At 38.7% G+C, this 17,410-nt stretch overlaps 1 long non-coding RNA gene across 1 annotated transcript in view; it reads left to right on the top strand.

The window, feature by feature from the left end:
• Positions 1–2,256: 2,256 nt before the first annotated feature.
• Positions 2,257–17,410, top strand: part of LOC144578712 (uncharacterized) — a 38,075-nt gene continuing 22,921 nt past the window's right edge. The window contains exon 1 of the long non-coding RNA XR_013525019.1: positions 2,257–2,386. This is a non-coding gene — a long non-coding RNA (uncharacterized LOC144578712). The remainder of the gene's footprint in view (positions 2,387–17,410) is intronic.

The following is a 17,410-nucleotide window of genomic DNA, read 5'->3' as shown; positions in this document are numbered from 1 at the left end:
TTTTCCCTCATAGGTGGGTCATGAACAATGAGAACACTTGGGCACAGGGAAGGGAACAACACTCACTTGGGCACAAGGAAGGGAACAACACTTGCTGGGGGTGGAGGGAAGGGGAAGGGAGGGACAGCGGTGGGGGGAGGGGTGGGGAGGATGGGGAGGGATAACACTGGGAGAAATGCCTGATGTAGGCGATGGGCCAGGGGAATGGAGACAGCAAACCATATGGCATGTATATACCTATGCAACAATACTGCAGGATGCGGGATGTGCACATGTACCCCAGAGCCCAAAGTACAATTAAAAAAGAGAGAGAGAGAGAAAATATTTGCAAATTGTATATCTGGTAAGACTGCATTATCCAGACTATATAAAGAATTCATATAAATCAAAAACTAAAACACAACCCAACTAAAAAATGGACAAGGGACTTGAATATACGTTTCTCCTAAGAAAAACATGTTAATGGACTATTAATAAGCATGTGAAATGATGGTCAACATCATTAGTCATTAATGAAATGCAAATCAAAACTACAATGAGATAGAACTTCACACCCACCAGGATGTCTATAATCAAAAAAATAGGAAACAAGTGTTGAAAAGGATGTGGAAAGAGTAGAACTCTCATACATTTCTGGTAGAGATGTAAAATGGTGCAGCTTTTGTGAAAAATAGTTCGGTGGTTCCTCAATAAGTTAAACATAGAATTACTAAATGACCAGCAATTTTACTCCTAGGTATATACCCAAAAGAACAAAAATGTTTTATGTGGACTGGGCATGGTGGCTCATGCCTGTCATCTCAGCACTTTGGGAGGCCAAGGCGGGCAGATCACCTGAGGTCAAAAGTTCGAGACCAACCTGGCCAACATGGTGAAACCCCATCTCTATTTAAAAAAAAAAAAAAAAATACAAAAATTAGCTAGGCGTGGCAGTGTGTGCCTGTAATCCCAGCTACTTGGGAGGCTGAGGCAGGGAGAACCGCTTAAACTCGAGAGGCAGAGATTGCACTGAGCCAAGATCATGCCATTGAACTTCAGCCTGGGCAACTCCTTCTCAAAAAAAAAAAAAATGTTTTACATGAATGTTCATAGCAGCATTACCAATAATAACCAAAAGGTGGAAACAACCCAAATGTCCATCATCAGAGGAACTGATAAACAAAATATGGTATATCCATGCAACCAAATATCACTCAGCTGTGAAAAAGAAATGAAGTACTGATTTATGCTACAAGATAGATGAATCTGAAAGGCATTATGGTGGTGTGTACCTGTATAGACCCAGCTACTCGGGTGGCTGATGTAGGAGGATCTCTTGATCTGAGAAGTTCAAGACCATAGTGAACTATAATTGTGCCTGTGACTAGGCACTGTGCTCTAATCTGGGCAATATAGCAAGACCCCATCTCCTAAAAAATAGATAACATATAATTCCATTCCTATGAAATATACAGAATAGATAAATTCATAGAGACAGAAAGCAGACTGGTGATTATCAATGACTAAGGGAAAAGAGAAATAGAGAGTGACTATCTAATGCATATAAGGTTTTGGGGGGGTATAAAATGAATTGAATGAAAGTGAGGTGAACATGAACATATTGAAACTAGATAAGGGTAGTAGTTGTACAACATTGTGAATGTACTAAATGCCATTGAATTGTACATTTTAAAATGGTTAATTTTACATTATGTGAATTTCACCTCAAGTATAAAAAAACAATATTCAAGATATCTGAACATAAGGATTGTTACAGGATGGTAAAAATGAGGGTAGCTGCAGGAATCTAATCTCAATCTTTTCTCCTTTCAACCTTTGTTCTCTCTGAGTAAATAATTTATTCTGCAATTTTCTTTCTGCTGTAAAACATTTCCTAACTCAACTTATTCATGTCTAGCCACCACTATATTTCTTCTTTAATGAAATGATACTATTTTTAAACTCCGATTTTCTAAATGATTTATTTTGTTCATCTCCTTCCTTTTCCATGGTCAATAGCAGCAAAGGTTTTATGAATTATGATAGTATGATAACCCTACTATTTTCTCAGTACAGACTTCAAAACTAAAACACATTCATATTTTCTAACTTTGTCTATGGTAAAATGTAATGCATAATAAACTATATTCAAAGTTCTTGCTATATTTCCTACATTTTTTTTTAAGATATAGGGTCTTCCTATGTTGCCCAGGCTGGAGTGTGGAGTGCAGTGGCTACGCAGTGACTATCCATAGTCCTGATCATCTGACCAGAGTGCACTGCAGCCTCGAACTCCTGTGCTCAAGCCATCCTCCTGCCTCAGCCTCCCTAGTAACTGGTACTACAAGCATGTCGCATCACCTGGCTATTTCCCACCTTTCAACTGTAAAAGTTTCTGTCTTATCTGGTAAGTAATATCATAGCCTATTTTTTCTTTTTCTTTGTGTTTTCTTCCATATCTGATTTTTGTAAAGAAAAAAAAAAAATATATATATATATAGTGAAAATGGCCATACTGCCCAAAGTAATTTATAGATTCAATGCTATCCCCATCAAACTACCCATGACTTTCTTCACAGAATTGGAAAAAAACCACCTTAAACTTCATAGGGAACCAAAAAAGAGCCTGCATAGCCAAGGCAATCCTAAGCAAAAAAAACAAAGCTGGAGACATCACGCTACCTGACTTCAAACTGTATTACAAGGCTGCTATAATCAACACAGCATGGTACTGATACTGAAACGGCAAAACAGTCTGCTTTCAAAATACAGCATATTCTTTTTGGGGTCCCTTAAAAGTCTGACATTAAAAATTTTTGATAGCATATGACATTACTACGATTCTAGGCATAAATAATATATCCTGGTACATTCCTACAAATAGGTGAAGCTATTATGAGAGAAGATACTCTCAATTTTTGTAAAATATAAATTAACTTAGTTAAAACATGGAAAATATTGCTTTACTTTGGTTCTTACGTTTTCTAAAAAAATTTACTTTCACATAAATTCTCAAAATGCATATAATTTGCTGGACATCAGGGCATGTGTCTGTAGTCTCAAATACTTGGGAGGCTGTGGTGGGAGGATCATTTGAGCTTGAGAGTTCAAGACTAGCCTGGGCAACATAGTGAGACGCTATTCTTTAAAATAAAAATTTTTAACTTTAGAAATTAAAAATACATAAAATAAATAGTACATATAACTGGACATATTCTATATGCATGACCTATTCCTCATTGAGGTGTGAAATATGGTACCATAATCTCATTATTTTGTCACAGTCATACTCAAGAGTATAAAGGCCTTAAACAAAGCACTTAAAACAAAAGGACTCAAAGTTTCTTCTATCTTCCTTTAACCCCCAACCATTTTCTTACTGTACTGGATTCTTAAATAGCATCAAACATGTTGTGATGGTTCATATTAGGTGCAAACTTAACTGGATTGAGGGATAACCTTGGCTGTACATTCGAAACACTTAGGAAGTTTTAAAAATACAGATGCCTGAGACCCTCCTCAGACCAATTAAGTCAGTATCTCTAGAGGAGGAGCTCTGCTTTTTATGTCATCATCATATTAACCTTACAAACTTTTAAAAGAAACACTCTTTTTTCTTAGTTTCCATTACTTTATATTCTCCATTTTTTTTCTGCTACATTTTTGGTGGTTTCTTCTAAGGACTCTTTGAGAGGGTTCTTCTTCTTTAATGTAAATGTAGTGTCTTTCTATTTTTTTAAAGACAGAGACAAAGTCTTTTTTATGACTATAAGACTACCCTTCATGGTCTGTCTACCCATCCAGCCCCTTCTCCCACTTTTCTCCCAAACTCTCTGAACTTCAGTCATATTGGTCTTCAGTATTCTTTTTGCTCTAACTACTACAGGGCTTCTTCTGCAAGATCCTGTGTCTAAGATGTTCTCCATGATGAACTGCTATAATGACTTTTACCTACTGACATACTTTGGATATTTGTCCCTGCCCAAATCTCATGTTGAATTGTAATTCCCAGTGCTGGAGGCGGGGTCTGGTAGAAGGTGCTTGGATCAAGCGGACAATCCCTTCTGCTTGGTGCTGTCTTTGTGATAGTGAGTTCTTTGTAAGATCTGGTCATTTAAAAGTCTGTGGCACTCCTCTACCCCACTCTCTCCCACTTTCACTGTGTGACATGCCTGTTCCCCCTTTGCCTTCTGCCATGATTGTAAGCTTCTTGAGGACTCCCTAGAAGCTGAGTAGATGCGAACACCAGGCTTCTGGTAAAGTCTGCAGAACCTTGAGCCAATTAAATCTCTTTTCTTTATAAATTGTCCATTCTCAGGCATTTCTTTATAGCAATGCAAGAATGGCCTCTTCAGCCTCATCTCACACTTTTCTCTTCACCCACTGTGTTTCAAACACATTATCCTTTTCTCTGTTTCTGAAATTATGTCCTGAGCCCCTTCCACCTAAGGGTCCTGATGTATGTTGATCTCCCTGCCTCAAGTACCCTTCCCCACCTTGTTAACTTGGCTAATTCCTACTCTTTCTTCAGGACACAGTTTTAAGGTCACCTCTTCAGAGGAACTTCCAATTGCTTAAGCTCCTGTTATATGCTAGCATAGCACTCTTTTTCCTCATAGTCACTATCACAGCTCTAATTTTATAGTTATTTGAGCTGGCATCTGTACACACACAAACATATTATACTGCAAGCCCTATGAGGAGAAGGAGTACGTCTGTTTTGCTCACCTTCTTAGTACTAGTATCTAACACAGTGCCAGACACATTAAACAGTTCAGTAAGCATTTATTAAAGGAATATGTGAATAAACAGGTAAATAAAACTGGTATCAAAATATGTATACATAAAAATACAAAAATTTTTGTATTTTGTCTACTCATATGCTTTGGATATTGTCCCTGCCCATGTCTCATGTTGAATTGTAATTCTCACTGCTGGAGGTGGGGCCAGGTAGGAGATGCTCAGGTCATGCAGACAGATCCCTCTGTCCACAAAATACAAAAAAAAAAACACCAAAATTTGTATTTTTGTGTACACATATTTTGATACTAGCTGGATGTGGTGGCACATCCCTGTAATTCCAGCTACTTGGGATGCTGAGGCACAATAACCACTTGAATCTGGAAGGAGGAGGCTGCAATGAGCTGAGATCATGCCATTACACTCTAGCCTAAGTGACAGAGTGAGACTGTCTCAAAGAAAAAATGATAGGAAAATTCAAAAGTTTTGTAACGCAATGGAAATGTAAAATTTTATAAGACTGTGCAAATTGGTTTGCTACTGAAATCTTCTTCAACTTCTGTAATGAGTTTAAATTCCATGCATGCCTGGTAAAAACCCAGCTGGTAAGAGAGGGTGACTAGACTAAGGTTGCAGATTATAGTTAGATAACAAGTGTTGAAAGGATGCCTAACTGTAGATTAATTTAGCAGGGCGTGATATGTGTGGGAAATGAATGATAGTAAGATCACAAGGTAGCAGCTGTTTGGTAAGCCACAGTGGGACAGCCACAAACAAAGAGACAGATGAATGGTTAAGAATGCACACCGATCCTCTGGGGAAGCAAACTGATGCCACATATCAAGAGGTACTATAATTCTACTCATGGGAGTTTGTCATAAGGAAATCATTCCAAAAAATAAAATAAAAGCTGTATAAAGATGCTGATAGCAAAACTTTTAAGAGTTAAAAATCAGAGATTACCTAAATAATCAATAATATGAAAAGTGTAGGAAAAACTAGGTCTATCAGTGAAACATCATGAATACAATTAAAATGATAGAATGCAGAAATATGGAGATGGTTTACAAAATAATAATAAAAAGTAGAGGTACACAATTGTATACTGTAATTACAAAGATGTATGAAACTGTATATCTGGCTTGATAAAAATAAAAAAGATAGACAGGAAAAGGAAAATTATGGATTTTAAATTTTTTTACTCTTTCCCTTTTATAATTCAAATTTTTAAAAAATTGTTTTGCCTTTAGAGACTGGGTCTTGATATGTTACCCAGGTTCGTCTGAACTCAGGGCTCAAGCAATCCTTTTGGCTCAGCCTCCCAAGTAGCTGGAATTAACAGGCAGGCACCACTACACCTGGCTTGTCCTTTTATGACATTTTAAAAATTGATGGTAACTCTTTGAAGGAATGCTCTGAAGTGCATTTCCATATGCATATCAGAGCCATGAAGAAACAGGGGTTGTAAATATGTTTATACTGCAAGAAGACATTAAGTTACATTTGCAAGAAAAAAACACTATAAGCTCACATTTAAAAATTATAGACAGACTTATAAAAAAAGATGCATTCTGCAGATAATTGCTACTTCTTTAAACAAATGAGAGTTTTTGCATAAATTTAATGTGAGAAAATCCTGGCATGGTGATGCATTCCTGTAGTCTCAAATATGCGAGGCCAAGAAGGAAGGATGACCAGAAGTTTGAGGCTGCAGTGCACTATGATCTCTTCCTGTGAATCCTGTAAATAGCTACCACCCTCCAACCTGTGCAATATAGAGAGACCCTGTCTTTAAAAAACAAAAAGAAAGAAAAAGAAAGCAAAATACATTCAGGATAAGGAGGATTAAAGTTTATTAAATGTTACTATTTTCAGAAACAGTGGGGGCTAGACCTAATAAGTTAAATATCTCTCTTTTATTTTGTACAGTGACAGCTTATTTTTATTATTACAAAAGCATAACAGGTTAACGGGAGCCATTGTACAATAGAACAAAATAAAAAATTTAAAAAACAAAAAACAAAATAGCCACAATCCCATCACCAGAAATAATAAATGTTAATATTAATTATTAATAGAATAATTTATATTTAGAATTACATTTGCTGTGTTGTTTCCCATTTTATGGATGAAATAAGTTATATTTAACTAATTTCCTTTTATTAGTCATTTTGATTGTTAACCATTTTCCATTATAAATACTGTTGCAATGAAATTCCATGTTTATAGTAAATATTTGTGCATGTCTTTGGTTGTTTTCTTAGGAAAGTTTATTAGAAATGAAATTGATGGGGAAATGATATAAACATACATTTTTAAAGGTAGACTCAAAAGCCAAAGGCTTTGCATTTTTTTACATGTTTTCTTTTTATGCCCAGTTAAATCTCTTGTCTATTCATTAAAATCTCATTCTTTATCCAAAACCCAGCTTCAAGTTTTATGTTCAAGATGATTTCAGTGGGACCTAGAATGCTCACTGATGTCCCACATCTCTTTTATTACCTATTTTTCATTTGGAAATAATTTCAGGCTTTAAAAAAACTTGCAAAACCAGTACAAAGTATTTCCATGTGCTCTTCATTCAGATTTTGTTCTACTTTCATTCAGATTTTGTTCCACCAATGCCCTTGTTCTGGTGCAGGGTGAAGCATTTCATTTCATTTTCCCTCCAGGGCAGGACAGTTTCTTGGTCTTTCTGTGACTTCTACCTCAGGGCCAGCTTCATGGACATACTATCTGTGCATGGGATCCTGCATATGTGGTTTAATACTCTGCTGTTGACATCTTGAAAATCTTAATAACGTTAAAAAAGAAATTTCACACTTTGAGGTTTCAATTTGAATGCATCTCTGTTATTTATCTAGCTGATACTGAATAATCTTGACACTTTCGAAGAAGATTGGATAAAATAATTGTAAGATACAAAATATCCTTACAACATATCCTTCAATTTTGGTCTGCTTAATGTTTCCTCATAATTAAATTCAGGTAATGCATTTTTGGTAAAAATATTGCAGAAGTGACTCGATGTGTCAAATCAGGAGGCACACATAACGTTCATTTTTCCCAATATTGGTAATACTAACTTTTTTTTTTTTTTGAGACAGAGTTTCGCTCTTGTTACACAGGCTGGAGCGCAATGGCGCGATCTCGGCTCACCGCAACCTCCGCCTCCTGGGTTTAGGCAATTCTCCTGCCTCAGCCTCCCGAGTAGCTGGGATTACAGGCATGCGCCACCATGCCCAGCTAATTATTTTTAGTAGAGACGGTGTTTCACCTTGCTGACCAGGATGGTCTCGATCTCTTGACCTCGTGATCCATGCGCCTCGGCCTCCCAAAGTGCTGGGATTACAGGCGTGAGCCACCGCGCCCGGCCTATTTTTTCGTATTTTTAGTAGAGACGGGGTTTCACCATGTCGACCAGGATGGTCTCGATCTCTTGACCTCGTGATCCACCCGCCTCGACTAACTTTTTAAATTTTTTGTATCCCTTGGATTCAGTTGGGTAACTTTGATAATTTAACTAAGATGGTGTCTTTCAGATTTCTGCACTGTAAATTTACGATTTTGTCATTTGCAATTATCTGATGAGGAGATACTTTATTTTTAGCTGACAAAATTGTACATATTATGTACATGTTGTTTTAAAATATGTATATATGAGGAGATACTTTTTCATAAAAGAAAAGTCATGTAAATTTGATTAATGTTACCATCTTGAGATACAAAAAGAATGAGAGCTTAAGTTCTGGCAAAACAAGTTATAGGAGTAGGGAGAAGCAGAGTTCTGTTGAGAGGCAATAAAGAATTCCTAGGGAGAATGAATGAATCTGGACCAGACGTTATCTGTAAATAGCTTTCTTTGGAATTTGAATGTTCCTGAGAGACAGACATATCTTGTAGGGTCTGTTTAAATGTGGTTATACTCTTGGTCTTATAAGGAAAGGAAGTTAAAATGACTTTTATTTTGGAGAGGGGTCCAGATTTTGGACAGATAAAGAAACTTCAGAGAACAACTTTACCTTGGCTTTGGGAGAGTTGGTAGGAGGGAGTGGGTGAGGTCAGAGAGATCTTGAGACTTCTTCAGTGTGTCAAGTCAGCATATTTTGGGGTACTGGTTTCTAAGCCCCAACATTATCCTGTGTGAAGTTACGCACACTAAGAGCTGAATTGGTGACTTTGAAGAAAAAAATTGAATCAATAGTTGGTTTGCAAAGGATTCCATTTAACTTGTCTCCCATTTCTGGGATCAGGCCAGCCTCATTAAACATTTGTATCTCACTTCAGGAACTGGCATTGTAGATGGTTTTTTTTTTTTTTTTTTTGAGACAAAGTTTTCACTGTTGTTACCCAGGCTGGATGGAGTGCAATGATGCGATCTCTGCTCACTGGGTTCAAGCGATTCTCCTGCCTCAGCCTCCCAAGTAGCTGGGATTACAGCATACGCCACATCACCTGGATAATTTTGTATTTTTAGTAGAGATGGGGTTTCTCCATGTTGGTCAGTCTAGTCTTGAGTTCCTGACCTCAGGTGATCTGTCCACCTTGGCTTCCCAAAATGCAGGAATTACAGGTGTGAGCCACCATGCCCAGCCATAGATGGGCTTTTAAACAGAAGAAAAACAAAGGTTAATGTTTTGAATAATCTATAAACCAGTTTTCTAGGAGTCTGGAGGGCACTTAGTTGCATTATCTAGAGGTTAGGCGTGAAGTATATTTAGTAAAAGTGGAAGTGGGCAGTGGTTATCTGACAGATTTTTCTCACTTGTAGTTTGTATGTCACAGGTATGAGTGTCAACTTGTATGGCCTCAGGAAAAATGTAGTAGCAATTGTATTGAGTCCAAGTCAGAAAAATGAAAGAAAAATGTAGAAACATTAGTTTGTAGACTTGTAATCAGGAAAGAATTTAAGATTTAGTCTAAGTTATAGGCAAATAATAAAAACTCAAAAAACAATGAACAGGGTGTACTATAATTTTCTTAAAACATAACTTTTCTGCCTCTAGTTCTCCATTTTTATCAAGAATAAATCATAGTAGGTCCTATTTATATGTAAAGTAAGTTTTAGTCTCATTACACTTGGCCTGATTATGTGTATAAAGTGCAACAAAAATAGGCTTTTTTTTTTTGAGACAGAGTTTTGCTCTCGTTGCCCAAGCTGGAGTGCAATGGTGCAGTCTCAGCTCACTGCAACCTCTAACTCCTGAGTTCAAGCAATTCTCCTGCCTCAGCCTCCCAAGTAGCTGGGATTATAGGTGCAGGCCACCACACCTGGCTAAGTTTTTGTATTTTTTAGTAGAATCAGGGTTTCACCATGTTAGCCAGGCTAGTCTTGAAATCCTGACCAAAGTGCTGGGATTACAGGTGTGAGCTTCCGCACCCAGCCTATATAGGCTTTTAAAAATGTTAGCTTTGTTGAAACTTTTTTGAATAAGGAATCTCAGATTTTTACAAGCTTTGAGGCTATGAAGCCAAACCAAGTATTTTCCATCAGACTATGTCTGTAATACTGTATTAATGGGTTGTATTCCTCTCCTTGTAAGGTCCCCAAATAATTAAGGTTCCTGGGCCTGTCAAAAAGTGACATGTTTTGCTTATCACAGGTCAGGAACCTTGTTAGGGAGCCACATAGAGAAAATATCAAGCAAGTCTTTTATTATTATTATTATTAGAGATAAGGTCTCCATCTGTAGCCCAGGTTAAAATGCAGTGGTGTGATGATAGCTTACTCTAACCTTGAACTCTTGGGCTCAACTATCCTCCTGAATAGTTAGGACTACAAGTGCACACTGTCTGCCAATTAAAAAAATTTTTTTTTGTAGAGATGGGCTCTTGCTAAGTTCCCCAAGCTAGTCTTGAACTCCTGGCTTCCAGTGATCCTGCTTCCTCGGCCTTCCAAAGTGCTAGGATTACAGGCATGAGCCACGATGCTCCATCAAAGCCAGTGTCTTTAAGAGGCTTTTTATCAGATCTATAAAATCAACCTCAATTTTTCAAAGCAGTCTTATAATATTTGAAAAACCATTCTAGTCAAATCTTTGGGAAAATAATCAGTGCCTCTAATTGTGTTTTGTTACAAAAGAAAACAGGTTTTTTCTTGAACTTACATAAGTGACTATTTTGCCATGAATCAAGAATACTCACAAATAGTTTCCACAGTCTGGAGAGATCATGTAGAGAGAAAGATAAATGTTTTAATTCAATTTCCAAAAGTATACTTTTCTTAATTTTTAAAAGCCATAAGTAGCTCAAAAGAAAAAAGCTTTTTAAATTCTTGAGAACAATAAAGAATCAGTAATGTTTTAAACAAAAAGTGGTAATTATTTTAGTCCCTTTTGTTTTTTGAGACTGTATTAGTCCCTTTTCACGCTGCTAAAAGACATACCCAAGACTAGGTGATTTATACAGCAAAAAGGTTTAATGGATTCACATTTCCGAAAGGCTGGGGAGGCCTCACAATTGTGCCAGAAGGCAAGGAGGAGCAAATTATGCCTTAAATGTATGGCAGCAGGCAAAGAGAGAGCTCGTGCAGGGAAACTCCCATTTAAAAATGGGAGTTTATAAATCTATCACAAGAGCAGCTCGGGAAAGACCTGCCCCTGTGATTCAATTGCCTCCCACTGGGTCCCTCCCACAACCCGTGGGAATTCACAACAAGATTTGGAAACTCACAGCCAAACCATATCTCTATCCCCCAGATGGGAATGCAGTGCCATCATCTTAGCTCACTGCAATGTCTGCCTCCCTGGTTCAAGCGATTCTCCTGCCTCAGACTCCTGAGTAGCTGGGATTATAGAAGTGTGCCACCACATCTGGCTAATTTTTGTATTTTTAGGAGAGACGAGTTTTTGCTTTGTTGGCCAGGCTTGTATCAAATTCCTGACCTCAAGCGATCCTCCCAAAGTGCTGAGATTACAGTTGTGAGCCTACCCACCCAGCTAAATTGTTTTAGTCTTTTACTAGTTCAGTCCCATGAAATTAAGTTTTGTTCTTTTTGATGGGTTAGCAAACCTCATGAACACATTTGCCATTTTTTTTCTTTCTTTCTAGAGATAGGGTCTATGTTGCCCAGGGTGGTCTCAAAGGTCTGGCTTCAAGCAGTCTTCCTGTCTCAGCCTCCCAAAGTGCTAAGATTACAGGCATAAGCTGCCACACCCAGCCTACATATTTGCTTTTTTAATTGGAGTCTTGGGAATTGCTTTTTTTTTTTTTTTTTTAGACAGAGTCTTACTCTGTCTCCTAGACTGGAGTGCAGTGGCACGATCTCAGCTCACTGCAACCTCTCCCTCCCAGATTCAAATGATTCTCCTGCCTCAGCCTCCCAAATGGCTGGGATGACAGGCACCTGCCATCACGCCTAGCTAAGTTTTGTATTTTTAGAAGAGACAGATTTTTCACCATGTTGGCCAGTCTGATCTCAAACCCCTGACCTTAGGTGATCCTCCTCAGCCTCTCAATGTGCTGGGATTACAGGCGTGAGCCACCAAGCCCAGCTGTTTTTTTTGTTGTTGTTGTTTAACCTAATCTAATGGTATGATCTCTAAAGTTATGAGAAACCTGTGAAGAGTACCTATCGGAATCCTTTCCATGTTCTTTTTTTAAAAATTGCATTTTAGGTTTTGGGGTACATGTGAAGAACATGCAAGATAGTTGCATAGGTACACATGTGGCAGTGTGATTTGCTGCCTTCCTCCCCTTCCCCTATACCCAGCATTTCTCCCCCTTTCCATGTTCTTGAAGAAGCAGCAAATTTTGGACTGTAACTATCTACTTTTTGAGCAAGCAAATTTTGTTATTACTGTGGCATACAACAATTTAGAACTAGGTACAGTGGCTGATCCCTGTAACCCCAGCAACTCAGGAGATTGAGGCAGGAGGATCACATAAGGCCAGGAGTTCAAGACCAGCTTGGGTAACATAGTGAGACACTTTCTCTCACTATGTGAAAAGAAAATTAAAAAAAAAAATCTTAGCCAGGCATAGTGGTGCATACCTGTAGTCCCAGCTACTCAGGAGGGTAAGGCAGGAAGATCCTTGAGCCCAGTAGTTCCAGGCTGCTGTAAGCCATGATCATGCCACTGTACTCCAGCTTCAATGGAGTAGGTCGAGACCCCAACTCTAATAAAAAAATCCCAATAATTATAATAATCATAATAACATTCCAAAACATATCGGAATTTTAGGAATCTTGTACAATTTTGAAACACATATTAATAATGTATTTATACAAATATAATTCAAAGAAACTTAAAAACATTTTCTTATTTGACAATGCTTTCCATATGATTTTAACATAATGATGGCAGTGGTTGTTTGAAACAGCCTGCCACTACCATCATGCGGGCTGCAGCAGGGAAGCTCAGCCAGGGCAGCATACTCCATGGAGCCAGCAGGAGCTAGGGACAAGAAGTCCCACACCTTCTGAGCTGGGGTGGAGCAGCTCCCCAGGTGCACACTGCAGCCACCGAAACCATGGCTGTAGACCTGGCCTCCTGCTCCACAGCTGAAGTTGTGATCTGCAGATCAGAGCCTCCCTGTGCTCTTGGGGGGCCAGAAGCAGACAAGAGACCTGCCCTTCTGGGCACAGCTGTAGCCACCCAAACCACAGCTGCAGATTCAGGCATCCTTGTACTCTTGGGGCCATGAGAAATTCCCCCTGCCTTCCCAGACTCCAAAGTGCCTGCTTCCAGCACCCAGCAGGGGCAAAGTTGGATGGAGCCTGGTTGCCATGAACAGCAGCAGGAGGCAGACAGATTTTCTGAGCAAAAGGGGAGAAAGGTCATGGTGAGACCTCATCTTAAGGCAAGAAAGGGCCTGAAGCTGTGGGCTGGGCTGCCAGTTCCACGGATGGGAGCAGGAACTTGCGGTTTTCTGGGCCTGCCCGTGGTCGCCTGTGGACCAATTGGTCAGCACTTCCTCCCTTCTGAGGCCCATAAAAGCCCGTGGCTCAGCTAGGTGATGTGACTAATGCCTGTAATCCCAGGACTTTGGGGGGCCAAGGTGGGCAGATCATGAGGTCAGGAGTTAGAGACCAGCCTGGCTAATATGGTAAAACCCCGTCTCCACTAAAAATACAAAAAAAATTAGCTGGGTGTGGTGGCAAGCACCTACAGTCCTAGCTCTTCAGGAGGCTGGGGCGGGAGAATTGCTTAAACCTGGGAGGTGGAGGTTGCAGTGAGCCAAGATTGTGCTAATCTCAAACTCCTGGCCTCAAGCGATCCTGTCACTTCAGCCTTTCAAAGTGCTAGGATTATAAGCATGAACCACCACACCTGGCCTAATAAGTTTAAACAAATTTATCTAATCTTAATCAGGTTTGACCATACAAAATAAGATTTTTATAAACCTTTATAGCCTCTTACAATTAAATAAAGATTTCCCAACTTTTTATGTCAACTTTTATTATTTTTAATTTCAAACAACTTTTTAAACTTCTAAAAGAAATAAAATTACTTTTTCTTTAACATAAACTATATTTCTATATCTGCATAAGCTCACACACAAATTAAATATATATTTAAAACATCATAGAGGCAACAGTTTTATAATCTTAAAACATCTAGTAGAGCTGGGCGTGATGGCTCACACCTGTAATCCCAGCACTTTGGGAGGCTGAGGCAGGCAGATCACAAGGTCAGGAGTTCAAGACCAGCCTGGTCAAGAGACCAGCCTGGCCACTATGGTGAAACCCCATCTCTACTAAAAATACAAAAATTAGCCAGGCACAGTGGTGGGCACCTGTAGTCCCAGCTACTTGGGTGGCTGAGGCAGGAAAATTGCTTGAACCTGGAAGGTGGAGCAGTGAGCCAAGATTGTGCCATTGTACTACAGCCTGGGTGACTGAGCAAGACTCTGTCTCAAAAAACAAACAAACAACAACAACAAAAATCTAGTAGAGACAGCATTGACTTATCAATAGACTCCCCCAAAAATGTTTAAATTAAATTTTGGAGATGTTTTTATTTTACCTTATTAGTAATTTTTATTTTATTTATTTTTTTCCAGTTTTCCCAACACCATTTATTAAACAGGGAATCCTTTCCCCATTGCTTGTTTTTGTCAGGTTTGTCAAAGTTCGGATGGTTGTAGATATGTTGCGTTGCTTCCGAGGCCTCTGTTCTGTTCCATTGGTTTATATCTCTGTTTTGGTACCAGTACCATGCTATTTTGATTACTGTAGTCCTGTAGTATAGTTTGAAATCCGGTAGTGTGATGCCTCCCACTTTGTTCTTTTTGCTTAGAATTTACTTGGCTATGTGGGCTCCCTTTTGGTTTCATATGAAGTTTAAGATGTTTTTTTCCAGTTCTGTGAAGGTCATTGGTAGCTTGATGGGGATAGCATTGAATCTGTAAATTACTTTGGGCAGTATGGCTATTTTCACGATATTGATTCTTCCTAACTATGAACATGGAATGTTTCTCCATCTGTGTCCTCTCTTATTTTGTTGAGCAGTGGTTTGTAGTTCTCCTTGAAGAGGTCCTTTACGTTCCTTGTTAGTTGCATTCCTAGGTATTTTATTCTCTTTGTAGCAATTGTGAATGGTAGTTCATTCTTGATTTGGCTCTCTTTAAGTCCGTTATTGGTGTATAGGAATGCTTGTGATTTTTGCACATTGATTTTATATCCTGAGACTTTGCTGAAGTTGCTTATCAGTTTCAGGAGATTTTGGGCTGAGTCAATGGGGTCTTCTAGATATACTATCATGTCGTCTGCAAATAGAGACAATTTGACTTCCTCCTTTGCTATTTGAATACCCTTTATTTCTTTTTCTTGCCTGATTGCTCTGGCTAGAACTTCCAGTACTATATTGAGTAATTTTTAAATTAGCCATATTTGCTACAGATTATTGTTGTTGTTGTTTTTGTTTGGTTTTTTTTGAGACAGAGTTTCATTCTTGTTGACCAGGCTGGAGTGCAATATCATGATCTCGGCTCACTGCAACCTCCACCTCATGGATTCAAGTGATTCTCCTGTTTCAGCCTCCCATGTAGCTGGGATTACAGGCATGTGCTGCCACACCCAGCTAATTTTGTATTTTTAGTAGAGACAGGGTCATGTTGGTCAGGCTGGTCTTGAACGCCTGACCTCAGGTGATTCACCTGCCTTGGCCTCCCAAAGTGTTGGGATTACAGGCGTGAGCCACTGCACCCAGCCTACTAAAGATTATTAAAGTCTTGTTAACTTGAATGGCATTTGGACTTATTTACTTAATTTATAATGATTTATTTGTAAGCCAATTTGCTATTATACAAACAGTATACAAACAGATATATACATGTACACAGATATACAGATAGACACGAATAAAATCTTTATAGCTTTAATTTTAAAATTTTAGCCATGAGACAGGTGTAGTTCACCAGTTTAGAAAAAAGTTGGATTCAAACTGTGCTTTTGTAAACAGAAAAGGTTAAAATTTATCTGTCTTGCTGAAGATGTCACTGAGTTTTAGAGAAAACGGGTTAGCAAACTTACATCTCAAAATACAGACAGAATTTAAGCTTTTTAGGAAGGAGTTTGGGTGTGTAAGTCAAAAGATTAAAAATGGACATCTAGGTAACACAAAATCACAGGGATTTACCTTAGGATTTTATAAGGAGACCAATTTTATTTAGATAGGTGGCTTTTAATTTTATACTTATTTTTTAACTGGATCATTGTGCTCAGGATGGAGTCCATTAATGAACAATACTAGCAAAGTATTTGTAGTTTGTAAGTCCTAATAATTTAAATAAGTGAAAAACAGGCACAGTTGGAAAGACAAGTATGTAGATTTTTAAGAATTACAAATTTACTTTTACACTGAATCCCAGATCCTCCCAAAGAAGGAAATGCCACAGAACCTGGCTGTGCAATGCTTTTACAGTGTACTTGGTTGCAATGACATTTTTCTAAGTGTTTAAGTCAAATCCTCTTAATCTTAATATGCAAAGAAGGGAATAGCCCCCTATAGTAATACTCATTCGCTTTAACTGCTGCCAGTCACCCCTAAGACTCTTTCCAGTGTCCTGCCAGCCATCTCCCACACAAAGGTCAAGTTCTCTCTCGAAGGGTAATTTCCAGTACCCCACAAGAGTGAAAGAAGTAGTTCATGTAATATTTTTTTAAAAAGACAGGGTGTGGTGGCTCACACCTTCTATCCCAGCACTTTGGGAGGCCGAGGCAGGTGGATCACTTGAGCCTGGGAAGCTGAGGTTGCAATGAGCTGAGATCGCACCACTGCACTCCAGTGTGGCGACAGAGTGAGACCTCGTTCCAAAGGAAAAAAAAAAAAAACCTGAGAGAAATCTGTTTATGACCCTTGAAACTCCATAAGGAAAACAGAGGACCACCCCCTCCCCCCGCAACAAGTGGGAAGTGGTTCCTTTCTCTCTGTTCCTTAAGGTGTCTGAGTCATCAGAGGCCCCCTCTAGAGTCTTTTATTGATACTGAAGACAGCAAAGAGAAAGAAAGAAAAGAGAGAAGTAAGTGGAAGGGAAAAGAGAGACCAAGCACATACTTTTTTTTTAAAGAGGGCTTCTGTCAACTGCAAAGAAAGTACCAAAAACAGGATCCAAAAAGAGAAAAAGCAGAAAGTCCTTTCATGTACATCTCTCTCTCTCTCCGTGTGTGTGTGTGTGTGTGTATCTATACATATATTCGTACTCTCACACACATATATGTGGCTTGAATATCAGCTTTTAATTAAGC

This window comes from Callithrix jacchus, chromosome 12 (genome assembly GCF_049354715.1).
Source record: "Callithrix jacchus isolate 240 chromosome 12, calJac240_pri, whole genome shotgun sequence".
NCBI classification, from domain to species: Eukaryota; Metazoa; Chordata; class Mammalia; order Primates; family Cebidae; genus Callithrix; species Callithrix jacchus.
The sequence above is the reverse complement of the archived record's forward strand: the minus strand, read 5'-3'. Positions and strand labels throughout refer to the sequence as shown.